The 9794-nt window shown below is 39.6% G+C and overlaps 1 non-coding gene across 1 annotated transcript; it reads right to left on the bottom strand.

Moving 5' to 3' along the window:
* Positions 1-2139: 2139 nt before the first annotated feature.
* Positions 2140-2247, bottom strand: LOC148574024 (small nucleolar RNA R71). The gene has a single exon (XR_015906425.1). It is a non-coding gene; the product is annotated as a small nucleolar RNA R71 (small nucleolar RNA).
* Between the last annotated feature and the right edge of the window lie 7547 nt (positions 2248-9794).

Here is a 9794-nt window from a genome sequence, read left to right as displayed (position 1 = left end):
CAGCTTGGCTAGCCATTGGCCATATCTAGTGTTTTGGACTGGAGCTTTCATTGAAAGCTTGGCTGGCTAGTGAGCCATGTCTAATTCCTGGACTGAAGCTTTAGACTAACATGGCAAGATTCCTGGAATTCATATTAAAAATTTTGGAATCCTTATTTTTTCTTTTAAATTTTCGAAAAATATAAATAAAAATCCAAAAAAAATTAGAAAATCATAAAAATCAAAAATATTTTCTGTTTCTTGTTTGAGTCTTGAGTCACATTATAAGTTTGGTGTCACTTGCATATGCATCTTACATTTTTCGAAAATATCATGCATTCATAGTGTTCTTCATGATCTTCAAGTTGTTCTTGGTAAGTCTTCTTGTTTGATCTTGATGATTTTTTGTTTTGTGTCTTTTCATGTTTATTATATGCATTCTTGAATTCTTAGTGTCTAAGCATTAAAGAATTCTAAGTTTGGTGTCTTGCATGTTTTCTTTGCATTAAAAATTTTTCAAAAATATGTTCTTGGTGTTCATCATGACATTCAAAGTGTTCTTGGTGTTTATCTTGACATTCATAGCATTCTTGCATGCATCACATGTTTTGATCTAAAAATTTCATGCATTGCATCGTTTTAGTGTTTTTCTCTCTTGCATCATAAAAATTCAAAAATAAAAAAAAATATCTTTCCCTTTTTCTCTCATCAAATTCGAAAATTTGGATTGACTTTTTCAAAAATTTTTAAAATCAAATTGTTTCTCATGAGTCAAACCAAATTTTCAAATTTGAAAATCTTATCTTTTTCAAAATCTTTTTCAAAAATCAAATCTTTTTCAAAATTATTAGTTATTTTCGAAAATTTCAAAAAAAATATTTTTCAAAAATCTTTTTCTTATTTTTATACCAAATTTTCGAAAATAACTAATCAATTAATGTTTTGATTCAAAAATTTGAAGTTTGTTACTTGCTTGTTAAGAAAGATTCAAACTTTAAGTTCTAGAATCATATCTTGTGATTTCTTATGAATCAAGTCATTAATTGAGATTTTAAAAATCAAATCTTTTTCAAAACTAATTTCAATCATATCTTTTCAAAAATATCTTCTTATCTTATCTTTTTCAAAAATATCTTTTCAAAATATCTTTTCTAACTTCCTAACCTCTTATCTTTTCAAAAATTTGTTTCAACTAACTAACTAACTTTTTGTTTGTTTCTTAACTTTTTCAAAACCACCTAACTAACTCTCTCTCTAATTTTCGAAAATATCTCCCCCTTTTTCAAAAATTTCTTTTTAATTAACTAATTATTTTATTTTTATTTTTATTTCAAAAAAAAATTTTCGAAAAAATACTAACAATTTTCAAAAACTATTTTCAAAAATCACTAACTCCTTTTCAAAAATAATTTTCGAAAATTATACCTCCCCCATCCTATTCTATTTATTCATTCATATCCTAACATCTCATCTCACATCTCTTCCATTCTCACAGTTGTGTTTCTTCCTTTATATTACATTCTTTGTCTCCCCCTTTTCTTCCACTCACAAAGGGATCCCTATACTGTGGTATAAAGGATCTCTATTATTATTATTATTATTTTTCTGTGCCTTCTTCTTTGTCATATGAGCAGGAGCAAGGATAAGAACATTCTTGTGGAAGCAGATCCAGAACCTGAAAGGACTCTGAAGAGAAAATTAAGAGAAGCTAAAATACAACAATCCAGAGATAACCTTTCAGAAATTTTCGAACAAGCAGAGGAGATGGCAGCCGAAAATAATGATAATGTAAGGAAGATGCTTGGTGACTTTACTACACCTAATTCCAATTTACATGGAAGAAGCATCTCCATTCCTGCCATTGGAGCAAACAACTTTGAGCTGAAACCTCAATTAGTTTCTCTAATGCAGCAGAACTGCAGGTTTCATGGACTTCCATCTGAAGATCCTTTTCAGTTCTTAACTGAATTCTTGCAGATATGTGATACTGTTAAGACTAATGGAGTAGATCCTGAAGTCTACAGGCTCATGCTTTTCCCTTTTGCTGTAAGAGACAGAGCTAGATTATGGTTGGATTCTCAACCCAAAGACAGCCTGAACTCTTGGGATAAGCTGGTCACGGCTTTCTTAGCCAAGTACTTTCCTCCTCAAAAGCTGAGCAAGCTTAGAGCGAATGTTCAAACCTTCAGACAGAAAGAAGGTGAATCCCTCTATGAAGCTTGGGAAAGATACAAACAGTTGACCAAAAAGTGTCCTTCTGACATGCTTTCAGAATGGACCATCCTGGATATATTCTATGATGGTTTATCTGAGCTATCAAAGATGTCACTGGACACCTCTGCAGGTGGATCAATTCACCTAAAGAAAACGCCTGCAGAAGCTCAAGAACTCATTGACATGGTTGCTAATAACCAGTTCATGTACACTTCTGAAAGGAATCCTGTGACTAATGGGACGCCTATGAAGAAGGGAGTTCTTGAGGTTGATACTCTGAATGCCATATTGGCTCAGAATAAAATATTGACTCAGCAAGTCAATATGATCTCTCAGAGTCTGCATGGAATGCAAGCTGCATCCAACAGTACTCAAGAGGCATCTTCTGAAGAAGAAGCCTATGATCCTGAGAACCCTGCAATAGCAGAGGTAAATTACTTAGGTGAACCTTATGGAAACACCTATAACTCAACATGGAGAAATCATCCAAATTTCTCATGGAAGGATCAAAAGCCCCAACAAGGCTTTAATAATGGTGGAAGAAACAGGTTTAGCAATAGCAAGCCTTTTCCATCATCAACTCAGCAACAGACAGAGAACTCTGAACAAAATGCTTCTAATTTAGCAAATCTAGTCTCTGATCTATCTAAGGCCACTGTAAGTTTCATGAATGAAACAAGGTCTTCCATTAGAAATCTGGAAGCACAAGTAGGCCAGCTGAGTAAAAGGATCACTGAAATCCCTCCTAGTACTCTCCCAAGCAATACAGAAGAGAACCCAAAAGGAGAGTGCAAGGCCATTGATATAAGTGCCATGGCCGAACCTATGAGGAGAGGAGAGGACGTGAATCCCAAGGAGGAAGACCTTCTGGGACGTCCAGTGATCAATAAGGAGCTTCCCTCTGAGGGACCAAAGGACTCTGAGGCTCATCTAGAGACCATAGAGATTCCATTGAACCTCCTTATGCCCTTCATGAGCTCTAATGAGTATTCCTCTTCTGAAGAGAATGAGGATGTCACTGAAGAGCAAACTGCCAAGTTTCTTGGTGCAATCATGAAGCTGAATGCCAAATTGTTTGGCATTGATGCTTGGGAAGTTGAACCTCCCTTGTTCATCAATGAACTAAGTGATCTGGATCAACTGACATTGCCTCAGAAGAGACAGGATCCTGGAAAGTTCATATTACCTTGTACCATAGGCACCATGATCTTTAAAGCTCTGTGTGACCTTGGTTCAGGAATAAACCTCATGCCCCTCTCTGTAATAGAGAAACTGGGAATCTATGGGGTGCAAGCTGCTAAAATCTCACTAGAGATGGCAGACAGCTCAAGAAAACAGGCTTATGGACAAGTAGAAGATGTATTAGTAAAGGTTGAGGGCCTTTACATACCTACTGATTTCATAGTCCTGGATACTGGAAAGGAAGAGGATGAATCCATCATCCTAGGAAGACCTTTCCTGGCCACAGCAAAAGCTATGATTGATGTTGACAGAGGTGAAATAGTCCTTCAATGGAATGAGGACTCCCTTGTGTTTAAAACTCAAGGATCTCCCTCTGCAACCATGGAGAGGAAGCATGAAAAGCTTCTCTCAAAGCAGAGTCACCCAGAGCCCCCACAGTCAAACTCTAAGTTTGGTGTTGGGAGGCCACAACCAAACTCTAAGTTTGGTGTTGAACTCCCATATCCAAACTCTAAGTTTGGTGTTGGAGAGTCTCAACAAAGCTCTGCACATCTGTGAGGCTCCATGAGAGCCCACTGTCAAGCTATTGACATTAAAGAAGCGCTTGTTGGGAGGCAACCCAATGTTTATCTAATTCTTATTTTTATTGTTTTTCATGTTTTCTTAGGTTAATGATCATGTGGAGTCACAAAATAAATATAAAAATTGAAAACGGAATCAAAAACAGCAGAAGAAAAATCACACCCTGGAGGAGCATATGCCTGGCGTTCAAACGCCAGAACAGAGCATGGTTCTGGCGCTGAACGCCCAAATAGGCAGCTTCTGGGCGCTGAACGCCAGAACAGGCATGGTTCTGGCGTTCAACGCCAGAAATGGCACACAGATGGGCGTTGAACGCCCAAAATGGCCACCAACCTGGCGCTGAACGCCCAGAGTTGGATACAAAGGCATTTTTACATGCCTAATGGGTGCAGGGATGTAAATACCTTGACACCTCAGGATCTGTGGACCCCACAGGATCCACTCAGGATCTGTGGACCCCACAGGATCCCCAACTACCTCCACTCACTTCTTCTCACCACTCTCTTTCACACAACCCCATAAACACTCTTCCCTAAAAAGCCCTTCACCAATCACCTCAATCTCTCTTCCCCATTAAACCTTCACCACTCACATCCACCCACTCTTCCCAATAAACCTACCTCATAAACTCCACCTACCTTCAAAATTCAAAACCAATTTCCCACCCAAACCCACCCATATGGCCGAAACCTCTCCCCCCTTCCCTTCCCTATATAAAGCCCTCCATTCTTCACCAAATTCACACAACACAACCCCTCTATACCCTTCTTGGCCGAACCACATAACCCTCTCCCTCTCCTCCATTTCTTCTTCTTCTTCATCTATTCTTTTGTTTATTGCTCGAGGGCGAGCAATATTCTAAGTTTGGTGTGGTAAAAGCATAAGCTTTTTGTTTTTCCATTACCATTGATGGCACCTAAGACCGGAGAATCCTCTAGGAGAGGGAAAGGGAAGATAAAAGCTTCCACATCCGAGTCATGGGAGATGGAAAGATTCATCTCCAAAGCCCATCAAGACCACTTCTATGATGTTGTGGCCAAGAAGAAGGTGATCCCTGAGGTCCCTTTTAAACTCAAAAGAAATGAGTATCCGGAGATCCGACATGAAATTCAAAGAAGAGGTTGGGAAGTTCTAACAAATCCCATCCAACAAGTCGGCATCCTAATGGTTCAAGAGTTCTATGCCAATGCATGGATCACCAAGAACCATGATCAAAGTAAGAACCCGGATCCAAAGAACTATGTTACAATGGTTCGGGGGAAATACTTAGATTTTAGTCCGGAAAATGTGAGGTTGGCGTTCAACTTGCCATACATGGAAGAGAACGCACGCCCCTACACAAGGAGAGTCAACTTTGATCAAAGGTTGGACCAAGTCCTTATGGACATATGTGTAGAAGGAGCTCAATGGAAGATTGACTCCAAAGGCAAGCCGGTTCAACTAAGAAGATTGGACCTCAAGCCTATAGCTAGAGGATGGTTGGAGTTTATTCAATGCTCAATCATTCCCACTAGCAACCGATCTGAAGTTACTATAGACCGGGCCATCATGATCCATAGCATCATGATTGGAGAAGAGGTGGAAGTTCATGAGATTATACCTCAAGAACTCTACAAGGTGGCTGACAAGTCCTCCACCATGGCAAGGTTAGCCTTTCCTCACCTCATTTGCCACCTATGCAATTCAGCTGGAATTGACATAGAGGGAGATATCCACATTAAAGAGGACAAGCCCATCACTAAGAAAAAGATGGAGCAAGCAAGAGAGCCCACTCATGGAGCTCAAGAGGCGTATGAAGCTCATCACCATGAGATTCCGGAAATGCCTCAAATGCACTTTCCTCCATAAAACTATTGGGAGCACATCAACACCTCCCTAGAAGAATTGAGTTCCAATATGGGACAACTAAGGGTGGAACATCAAGAGCACTCCATCATGCTGCATGAAATAAGAGAAGATCAAAAGGCAATGAGGGAGGAGCAACAAAGGCAAGGAAGAGACATAGAAGAGCTCAAGGACATCATTGGTTCCTCAAGAAGGAAACGCCACCATCACTAAGGTGGATTCATTCCTTGTTCTTATTTCTTATGTTTTTCGTTCTCTATGTTATGTGCTTATCTATGTTTGTGTCTTCATTACATGATCATTAGTAGTTAGTAAACTCTGTCTTAAAGATATGAATGTCCTATGAATCCATCACCTCTCTTAAAAGAAAAATGTTTTTAATTCAAAAGAACAAGAAGTACATGAGTTTCGAATTTATCCTTAAACTTAGTTCAATTATATTGATGTGGTGACAATGCTTCTTGTTTTCTGAATGTATGCTTGAACAGTGCATATATCTTTTGAAGTTGTTGTTTAAAGAATGTTAAATATGTTGGCTCTTGAAAGAATGATGACTAGGAGACATGTTATTTGATAATCTGAAAAATCATAAAAATGATTCTTGAAGCAAGAAAAAGCAGCAAAGAACAAAGCTTGCAGAAAAAAAAAAAGGGCGAAAAAAAAAAAGAATAGAAAAAAAAAATTAGAAAGAAACAGAAAAAGCAAGCAGAAAAAGCCAATAACCCTTAAAACCAAAAGGCAAGGGCAAATAAAAAGGATCCCAAGGCTTTGAGCATCAGTGGATAGGAGGGCCTAAAGGAATAAAATCCTGGTCTAAGCGGCTAAACCAAGTTGTCCCTAACCATGTGCTTGTGGCGTGTAGGTGTTAAGTGAAAACTTGAGACTGAGCGGTTAAAGTCAAGGTCCAAAGCAAAAAAAAAAAGAGTGTGCTTAAGAACCCTGGACACCTCTAATTGGGGACTCTAGCAAAGCTGAGTCACAATCTGAAAAGGTTCACCCAATTATGTGTCTGTGGCATTTATGTATCCGGTGGTAATACTGGAAAACAAAGTGCTTAGGGCCACGGCCAAGACTCATAAAGAAGCTGTGTTCAAGAATCATCATACTGAACTAGGAGAGTCAATAACACTATTCGAAATCTGAAGTTCCTATAGATGCCAATCATTCTAAACTTCAATGGATAAAGTGAGATGCCAAAACTATTCAAGAGGCAAAAAGCTATAAGTCCCGCTCATATGATTGGAGCTATGTTTCATTGATAGTTTGGAATTTATAGTATATTCTCTTCCTTTTATTCTATTTGATTTTCAGTTGCTTGGGGACAAGCAACAATTTAAGTTTGGTGTTGTGATGAGCGGATAATTTATACGCTTTTTGGCATTGTTTTTAGTATGTTTTTAGTAGGATCTAGTTACTTTTAGGGATGTTTTCATTAGTTTTTATGTTAAATTCACATTTCTGGACTTTACTATGAGTTTGTGTGTTTTTCTGTGATTTCAGATATTTTCTGGCTGAAATTGAGGGACTTGAGCAGAAATCAGATTCAGAGGTTGAAAAAGGACTGCTGATGCTGTTGGATTCTGACCTCCCTGCACTCAAAGTGGATTTTCTGGAGCTACAGAACTCGAAATGGTGCGCTTCTAATTGCGTCGGAAAGTAGACTTCCAGGGCTTTCCAGCAATATATAATAGTCCATACTTTGGCCAAGAATTGACGACGTAAACTGGCGTTCAACGCCAGCCTTCTGCCCAAATCTGGCGTCCAGCGCCAGAAAAGGATCCAAAACCAGAGTTGAACGCCCAAACTGGCACAGAAACTGGCGTTCAACTCCACAAATGGCCTCTGCACGTGCAACACTCAGGCTCAGCCCAAACACACACCAAGTGGGCCCCGGAAGTGGATTTATGCATCAATTACTTACTCATGTAAACCCTAATAGCTAGTTTATTATAAATAGGACCTTTTACTATTGTATTAGGTATCTTTTGATCATCTTAGGATCTTAGGATCATCTTTGAACGCATTGTTCTTAGATCAAGGGGGCTGGCCATCTCGGCCATGCCTGGACCTTTCACTTATGTATTTTCAACGGTAGAGTTTCTGCACTCCATAGATTAAGGTGTGGAGCTCTGCTGTTCCTCAAAGATTAATGCAAAGTACTACTGTTTTCTATTCAATTCTTCTTATTTCGCTTCTAAGATATCCATTCGCACCCAAGAACGTGATGAAGGTGATGATTATGTGTGACGCTCATCATCCTTCTCCCTTATGAACGCGTGCCTGACAAACACTTCTGTTCTACATGAAATAAGCTAGAATGAGTATCTCTTAGATCTCCTAACCAGAATCTTCGTGGCGTAAGCTAGAATGATGGCGGCATTCAAGAGAATCCGGAAAGTCTAAACCTTGTCTGTGGTATTCCGAGTAGGATTCAATGATTGAATGACTGTGACGAGTTCCGAACTCGCGATTGCAGGGCGTTAGTGACAAACGCAAAAGGATAGTAAATCCTATCCCAGCATGATCGAGAACCGACAGATGAATAGCCGTGCCGTGACAGGGCATGTGAGCATATTATTCACTGAGAGGATAAGATGAAGCCATTGGCAAGGGTGATGCCTCCAGACGATTAGCCGTGCCGTGACAGGGCATTGGATCATTTTCCCGAGAGATGACCGAAAGTAGCCATTGACAGTGGTGATGTATCACATAAAGCCAGACATGGAAAGGAGTAATACTGATTGGATGAAGATAGCAGGAAAGCAGAGGTTCAGAGGAACGAAAAGCATCTCCATTCGCTTATCTGAAATCCCTGCCAATGAATCTACATAAGTATCTCTATCCCTTTTATTGTTTATTTTAATCTAATAAAGTATCATGTTTAAATCCGCCTGACCGAGATTTACAAGGTGACCATAGCTTGCTTCATACCAACAATCTCCGTGGGATTCGACCCTTACTCACATAAGGTATTACTTGGACGACCCAGTGCACTTGCTGGTTAGTTGTATCGAAGTTGTGACAATTATGAATTAAGATCAAAGCACCAAGCTTTGGAGCCATTACCAGGGATTGTTCGAGCCTGGACATCACAATTTTGTGCACCAATGATCGAGAACCGACAGATGATTAGCCGTGCGGTGACAGCGCATTTGGAACGTTTTCACTGAGAGGACGGGAAGAAGCCATTGACAACAATGATGCCCAACATAAAGCTTGCCATGAAAAGGAGTATGAATGATTGGAAGAAGGCAATAGGAAAGCAGAGGTTCAGGAGGAACAAAGCATCTTCATACGCTTATCTGAAATTCCAACCAAAGAATTACATAAGTATCTCTATCTTTATTTTATGATTTATTTATCTTTTAATTATCAATTCTCCATCACCATCTGAATTAGCCTGACTGAGATTTACAAGGTGACCATAGCTTGCTTTAAGCCGACAGTCTCCGTGGGATCGACCCTTACTCACGTAAGGTTTATTACTTGGACGACCCAGTGCACTTGCTGGTTAGTTGTGCGGAATTGTGACAAAGTGTGATTCACGTTTGAGAGCTCCAAGTCCTTTGGCGCCATTATTGATGATCACAATTTCGTGCACCAAGGGGTAATCTACCCGATCTTAGACAGCCCCTGGGTCAGCCCCGTGCATGTTGTTCCGAAAAAGGGAGGAATCACTGTAGTTCCCAATGAAAGGAAAAAACTAATCCCCACCAGGACCGTCACAGGATGGCGAATGTGCATAGACTACAGAAAACTAAATGAAGCTACACGAAAAGATCATTTTCCTCTTCCATTCATGGATCAGATGTTGGAAAGACTCGCAGGACACTCATACTATTGTTTTCTCGACAGTTATTCAGGATATAACCAAATAGTGGTTGATCCTAGAGACCAAGAGAAAACCTCATTTACTTGCCCATATGGAGTGTTCTTACAGGCGCATGCCATTTGGGCTATGTAATGCGCCTGCAACTTTCCAACACTGCATG

Source organism: Arachis ipaensis, chromosome B2 (assembly GCF_059453495.1).
Source record: "Arachis ipaensis isolate K30076 ecotype BB chromosome B2, ASM5945349v1, whole genome shotgun sequence".
Taxonomy (NCBI): Eukaryota; Viridiplantae; Streptophyta; class Magnoliopsida; order Fabales; family Fabaceae; genus Arachis; species Arachis ipaensis.
The sequence above is the reverse complement of the archived record's forward strand: the minus strand, read 5'-3'. Positions and strand labels throughout refer to the sequence as shown.